Genomic DNA, 7,961 nt, shown 5'->3' with positions numbered 1-7,961 from the left:
CTTAGTTTTTCTGACCTTGTAGGGCTGCTTAATTGTGCAAAAAACACGATCACAATTATTTTAATCATTACTGAGATCTTGATTATTTAACTTCGACTACTCTGACTTTGGAAACACTGTGCATGCATTATTGGTGGAAAAGATGTGTGGTAAAAGAGCACATCTGACCTCATTCAGTGGTTTCCCATCACTGCTCTGTAAAACTCAAGGCAGCACCACATCCTCAAATCCTTTATGTTGACAAACCAAAGAGATATTCAGTTTAGAGTCATAAAGGAAGAAAGAAACTGGAAATATTTACATTTAAGAAGCTGAAATCAGAATTATCAAAATAGTTGATAAATTTAATAATCGATTGTTTGATTAGTCGATTGATTGTAGCAGCTCTAGTCACAGGACATAGGGTCTTTGCCTTCAGCTCCCAATCAGCTTTTCACTTCATTCTTGCAACTAGTTTCAATACGTGAAACTAACTTTTGATTTTCTGAGCTGAGAGACACTCATGTGCCTTGACTTCCAGCTTGCTTTAATCTGATTATACTGTTTGTGAGCATACATTGTAACTTGATTTGGCAGCAAATATATTATTTCATAAGTTACAGTCATAGTGAGGCTCAGATCTTGTAGAGCTTTACAACTGATAGTTTCTTTTCCACAAGTAAGCCTGTAGAGGTTTTTGCATGATTTACACAATCAATAAATAAAAACTTTTAAGTAATCTTTGCCTGTTATATTTTCAAAATGCTTCCATTTCAATTTTACTAATTTCCCTTTACTTTTTTTTGCAGATAGAAGATGAAACAGAGGTTCCACCCTCAAGAACAGACAGTGTATTTGTAAGTAAAGATTGTATTGTGGTGGACATGCTTAATGCTAGTCCTAAGTGGCAGACAAATAATTGTCATTTCCCCTGAAAAATCTAAACTAAATAGATTAATCTATTATGTACATTTTTAGAGAAGATCCTTAAATTGCATCCCTTTTGATTCTCATGTAAAATAAATGTATGTATTCTATTGTAGCTGACCAAAGAAATGCTTGGGTACAACTCCGATTTGTCACTTTCCACTATGACCAGCAGTGAGGGTGATTATGTCCCAGCATCATCAGGCCAGTTCAGATGAAAGTAGTCAGAAACAAAGACCAAAAGCTTCAGGTGGGTTATTCGGAGCTAAGAACAAGTAGTGAGGCAGGGATGCTGGTGCACATTCCAGAGAGGAAGATTCAGATGAACCAAGACTCAGAAGAAAAACAATACAACAGAAGTGATAAGAGATGCTCAAGTTCAACTTAAGACGAGGATTTGAGTGAATCAAGACACAAAACAAAGAGAGGCACCATTTCTCGAGTAGAAGGTGAACCAGATGACTGCTTCAATCAAAAGAAAGAATAGTAGAAAGACATACACAAGAATATCTACTATCTCTAGCTCAGTTCAGAAGAGTGTTTCTCTGGTTGTAGCTGATGTTCCAAAAGTAGATGGGAGCAAGAAATACCACAAGAGAAACTACTGTATTTACTGTGGTGAACCGCAATCGAACACCTGGAACATAAACATGGGGATGAAAGGGAAGTTGCTAGTGCAGTGATGTGTTCAAAGAAGAAGAAGAAAAAAAAGAAAAAGAAAAAAAATCAGCCGGATCTCCTTTGCAAGCAAGGAGATCGGGCACACATCATCGAAGCACTCACAAAAGGAGAAGGGACACTGGTACCTTGTAAACAGCAAAGCGATGGCAAGAGCAATCCAAAAGACTATCAGCATTGTTTTGCGTGTGTCTAAAGTTCAAGCCTTTATGGAAGCATGCAAAAAAGTGCTCACTTGCTCAAAGTGTTCGCAGAACATTACCAGGCAAAACAAGAATACAATCACTCTGTGCTTCTGCTCAACCTGTACCGAAAGATGAAGGTATGGGCCCTTGTGAATGGCATGACTGAAGATGAAATTGTCCATGCAGTAAGAGAAGACGTATATATCATGAAGGTTGGAGAGAAGATGTACAACCGGCAATGCGAAACGCGAAACTCTCAACATGACAACGTTCATCAAATTATGTGAGGAGTTGGGAGGCTTTTGATCCAAGGACGGAAGGTGACCCCTCTGAAAACAATAGAAGAATACATTAATCCACAACACTTTCACTATGTGATTCGAGCTGTCAAAGAAGTAGCTGGCTTTGATGAAAGACGGCACAAGTTTGAGAAACCCACCCTGGCAACAAAACTAGGGAAAAGCATCCAGAGAGTTGCAGATATCATGGAGGCTGAAGCTCTTATCCCAGGACAATAACAAGAAGCAGACTGTCCAAGAGTTTAGACGCATGTACAGTCTTACCTGGAATGAGATGATCTCTGCTGCATACTGTACACTTGTGGAGAGGAAATGGAACAAACCCAAGCTCATTCCATTAGTGGAGGATGTGAAAAAAAAAAAATGCATATGTACATGACTGACAGCAACAATATTACAGGCAGTTGTTGGATGAGAAAATCTCAATTGGAGCACTCTTGTTAAAGTAATATTGGCACATAATCCTTTTCAACCGAAGGCGAGGTCTCAAAGATGCGTTCAGAAACTTTTATCACCAGAGACAAATCCCCATTTAATGAAGATACTGGTGAAGCGCTGACGGCATTGGAGAAAAGGCTCTGCCAGCATTTTGAATGTGTGGAAATTCGAGGGAAGCATGACAGTAAGGTGCCCATCATCCTTACTCCAACAATGGTGGAATCTCTGGAGCTACTTGTTGAGGAGAGAAGCTCATGTGGAATAGGTGAAAACATTTACTTGTTTGAAAGAGCAGGTTTTGAAACAACGCTGAGGGGGTCTGAGTGTATCCGTGAGTTCGCCAGAAAGTGTGGGGCTGAAAAACCTGAAGCTCTGTCATCGACAAAACTAAGACGACAAGTGGCCACTCTGTCAAGAGTACTGAGTACCTTTTAAGTACAGTACAATACATGGAAAAATAATTATTATTTTTAAGTGTATAGAAAATCTGAATTGATAGCATTAAAATAGATTTTTTTTTTCCCAGTTCAAGGATATATTTCATTTGCTCCTATGATGTCTGGAAAGGGTGGTCCTAAAGAGGCAGGCATTAATCTGAGGTCTTAAGTAGATCAGAAATACAAGAATGTGTCTGTGTGTGAGAGAGAGATTGGGGTGAAATATGTCTCACAGTTGCAAAGAGAGAAAAAAAAAAAAAAAAAAAAAGTCTAACATTTCTGACATCCTTTTGCCTCCAGTTAGACTGCTGGGTCAAATTGACCCGTAAAGTACCTGATATAAACATGCTGGGAGTGGTTGCAAATGTATGCGATGAACCATTTTCATACTATGTTGATTACACTAATTAAGGCAAGCACAAGATTCATACTGAAAAAATACTTAACTATTTTTCCTAGATCTTCAAACTTTAAAAATGGGTCAATTTGACCTGGAACATAACAGGAGGGTTAAAAGCAGTAGGAAACACACCCTTCTGAAGAGGGTGTTGGAATGGGATCTAAAAGACAGGTGTTTTTATTTCTCCATTTAAACTGTTTAAATTGATAAATAATTTTCCAAGTATCTCATCATCATCATCATCCAAGAGAAAAGGTTCCAGCGTTTCCTCAGACACACACACACACATGCACGCTCCATGTGTATGGTGTCTGCATCTGACTGCCTGCCTGTTTGTGCCCTTTGTTCGTGGTTTGTGTTCTGTCCTGTTTGTCTCCCATGCCTCCTTTGGTTGTCAGTGTGTATGTGTGTGCATCTGTCAACCCTGTCCATGCCCGTTCATTTATGGGGTTGTATTTTAGTCCTTTGCCTGGTGTCCGTGTATACACTTATGTGTTTGTTGTCTGCTGTCGACACCCCTGGTTGGATTCAGTGTGTGTCCTTCTGTGTGTCTGTATGACCTCTGTCTTTGTCCCAGGTCTGTCCTCTCATTTGTCTGTGTGATCTGTACTTGGCTTATGTCTCTGTGTCTTATTGTCTTGGTCATTGATTGTTTCTCTTTGGATTTGATCTGTGGGTTTTCAAGTCTAAGCTCCTCTGTTTTACACTGTGTTCTCTTTGCAGTGCCATGTGCTGCAATACTGCTTTTAATTCTTGATTCAGCTTTAGGTATGGTTTAGTTTTTGTGTTAGTCAAATATCCTTAACTCTTTAATTATGCTTTGTCAGTTTTCCACTCTTGCATCTTGTTGTCTGAGTCTATGCTCCTGGTTTTTTGTAAGTACCTTGACCCTCGCTGTTGCCTTGTTGTTGACTCTGTTTGGACCACTTTGTCATGTTTAGTTTGGAGCTGCTTTTTCATGTCACCTTTTTGGATTGATAATCACTTTGGAAACATTAAAACCTCTGTTTTTGCGCTACTCCTTTTGTTCATTTTCTGCCTACAAATTGGGTTCAGTTTGACTTTGCTAAAACCCTAAAAGAAGGAACCAGCCAGACATGAACCCAGCAGGCAGCATCCAGGACATTAAAGACTTCAAAGGCATTTTTCTCAGTCAAAGATAATCTTTACTTGTTATCACAACTGCTACGCCAAGAGAAAGCAGACTGATTTTTTTTTTTTTAATCAAGCTTGGAATTTAGTGGAGGGAAACAGTTGGATTTTGGACTTATTCCCCGAGTTGTATTCTTTAGAGCAGGGGTGGCTAAGTTCGGTCCTCGAGAGCCACCTTCCTGACACTCTTAGTTGTCTCCCTGCTCCAACACACCTGAATCCAATGAAAATGCAGTCAAAACTGATGACAAAAACAAAAAACGGCGGTCAAAAGGTAACCATAAGAGAGAAAAGCAAAATTCTCCTAAATTCCAAAAATCCCCCCAAAAACGGCCGACTACAATGTGACAAAAATGATAACAAAAACCAACTGTTAAAAGGTGACAGTGAGATTGTAAAACAAAACTCTTAAGTGGCAAAATCCAAAAAAGCAGGAAAGACTAACAATGTGACAGAATTGATGACAAAAACCAACTGTCAAATGTTTACTTACAGCAGGGCAGATAGAGGAGCCAAAACAGGTGAGACACAGAGAAGAGCTGACTGGGAAACAATTGACCAGCAAACAAAGGTGTAACTTAAAAGCTGAAACTGATGATAAAATGGAGGACAGGTGTGGGAGGGTCAAAGGTCAAGAGACAACACAAGGTGAACAAACACTTGCATAGATATCTTAAGTGAAGTAGAATAAAACATGAGCATACTTGAAACATAACTAAGAAAAAGAAAAGTCACAAAACCACAAGACCAATCAAAAACCACATAATATAAAAATAACTGTAGAGCTTAAAAGACACAAAAAGCACCAGACTGATGAACAGACTGAGCTGAGCATAAATAAAGAAGCAACACGTAAACTGAGGATGGATAGTGATAAGATTTTATCGATACCATTATCGATTCCACTTATTGATCCGATTCCTTATTGATTCCCTTATTGATACCTCTTACAAATTTTCTGTGTACTAAAAGTAGGCTTTACAGGTTTTCAATGTCAACAACATTTTAATGAGTCTTAAAGTAAATAAATGTGAAATTGGTCACTGGATCCTTAAACTCTGGACATAATAAACTCTACATGGTAGATCCTTGATCTCTGGACATAAACAGAAATAAACAAAAGTTTTGTCAAAAGCATTTCCTTTCAGACATTATTGGCATGATTGTCTTTCCATATCTGAGCTGAGCTCTTGCTGCTGGCTGTGCTGCACATCAGGATGTAATTCATAAAAAATGCAGGACGTCTCATTTTGGAGGAAAAAAGTTTTAGTTGATTGTAGTTTATTGTCTGTATTACAGCGTTTGGCAAGAGGTGTCATTTTATTTAAAGTGGCGATTCGCTTTGAAGTTATTAATTCCAACCGGACTCTGTCTCAGCAGAGAGCCGTGCAGCGTTTGGAGCTGTGCCAATGGATGATTCTCGTTTCTTGACTGCAACAGGACAAGAGTCCCAGTTATCCATACAAAAGTGACTCACAATTAACAGATTTTAATGGCTTTGAGAGGGGTTAAGAAACGGACTTGCCACTTCTGAAGAGCAGTGAATCAAAGAACCAATGAGCCAGTGGATTGAAGAATTGCTTCATTGGTTCACGCTTCAAAGTGGAGTCGTGCTGCAGAAGGGGTTGATTACAGAGCCGCTGCAGGGTCTGTAATCAAGGTAGAGAAATAATCATTTTCCCGACAAACACCCTCAAAAACAACAGCCGCTCTGAAGGGCTGACAAGGGAATCGTTAAGCAAAAAGACTATTGACATTGGTGGATCGAATCATTTCTTAACGATACCCGAAAAGAAATGGTTCTCGATACCCAACCCTAGCGTAAACAAACTATAAAACATGAAACAAAACCTGAAGCTAACTTGAGAAATAAAAGCAGAAAACTAATGAGGAAAAAATGGATAAAGCGTGAATGAGGGAAAAGCCACGAGACAAATGATAACACAAGCAGAGTACACTTCCTCCAACACACCCACAACAGACTAAACCATACACCGTCACCCACGTATTCTCACGCAGACATCCACAGACAACTGAGAGGAGAAGGGGTGCAACACACTCAGACTACAAAACCAACATAGTACTCGGGAATTGTTCAATGCACCAGGAAGACAACAACACTGACAGGTGAGGATGCAGAGGTGGAACACTGGGGACAGACACACACTTGCGCATGACTACACCTACACGGTGAGTAGAGGTCACATGGCCAGAGACATGAAAGGACAGGTACAAGGTACAAAAACCACATACAAAGGGCTCCAAAAAACACCTCAAACAAATCAAACCCCAACAATCAACTTTTCCATCCAGTATTCAACTAAGTTGCATGCTAGCAGCTACGATCCACACAAAATTGTGTGTGCGTTTGTGTTGTGGGGGGTGGAATGGAAGGGATTTCTTTTTCATCTGTAAGTTAACATGCTGTAATTAAAAACTTGGCTTTTGCATTTGTGGTGTGACTTTGTATTGGTCCTAGCTGAAATTGAAATATGCAACATCATGAGTTGCAACATTTTAAAGTGATCAGGGCCGGCCCAAGCCTTTATGGGGCCTTAAGCAGAATTTCATTTGGGGGCCCCCCTACCATCACCTCAGCACCAGATGCCTCATTATTCCATAGGCTACACTGTTATGTGTGTAACGTACCCACAGTCATTAACATTATTTGTAATTATCTTACATCATACAGGTGTCATTCTTGTTTTTAGCCTTAAAGGGGTAATAAACTCATAAATATGTTTTAATTAACTTCTACATACAGAGTGATGTATAAGTATGGCTCTTTAATTTAATTATTTGAAAGTAACATCAGCAGGCAGGAGACTGCATTTATAGTAAACATGTTAAATAGTTTAATTTCTTTCAGATGTGCAATGGTGTGCAAAATGTTCAAATATCCAAATACAAAATAGAATCAAATGACATTCACATTATCTTCAGAAAAATAAAGTTGTAATCAAAATTAAATACTTAAATAATAAATACAATACTTAAATAACCTCCAAAATGAACATAGAAATCCACAACATAACAGCAATGTGTGTGCATAGCAATGCACACACATTGCACTGGGGGCTATTGTTTTAACTTTGGCCTGCAAACCACTGAGAGCTGAGCTACTTTTCCCCACCTTTTGCACCAAATTAATCTGAGGAGTTGATCTGCCCTGCTGTTTAACTCTAAGTTTTTCTTTGTAAGGAAGACTATCAAATGGCTTTGCCAAAATCCGGTCCACAACATTCAAATTGTCTGCCATTATGTGCAGCTTGCTACCTAGCTAGCTCGTTAGCTGGGACTGGCGCGAGGCAAGTGTGACGGTGGAGGAGCTCAGCAGCACCAACTGCTCGGTAGAGACAGAAACTGCGATAGAAGTTAGAAAGAGTGATAGAAGTCAGTCTCCAAACACAAGCAACCACAAAAAAACCCACCAGAAATAGAAGCTCGATTTGTCGCTAGTCATTTT

At 39.3% G+C, this 7,961-nt stretch overlaps 1 long non-coding RNA gene across 1 annotated transcript; it reads left to right on the top strand.

The window, feature by feature from the left end:
* The first annotated feature begins 592 nt into the window (after positions 1 to 592).
* On the top strand, positions 593 to 1,537 carry LOC117512149. The gene is made up of 2 exons (XR_004561226.1): positions 593 to 836; positions 1,023 to 1,537. It is a non-coding gene; the product is annotated as an uncharacterized LOC117512149 (long non-coding RNA).
* The last annotated feature ends 6,424 nt before the right edge of the window (positions 1,538 to 7,961 follow it).

Source organism: Thalassophryne amazonica, chromosome 1 (genome assembly GCF_902500255.1).
Source record: "Thalassophryne amazonica chromosome 1, fThaAma1.1, whole genome shotgun sequence".
In the NCBI taxonomy this organism is placed as follows: domain Eukaryota; kingdom Metazoa; phylum Chordata; class Actinopteri; order Batrachoidiformes; family Batrachoididae; genus Thalassophryne; species Thalassophryne amazonica.
This window is presented reverse-complemented; position numbering and strand designations above follow the sequence as displayed.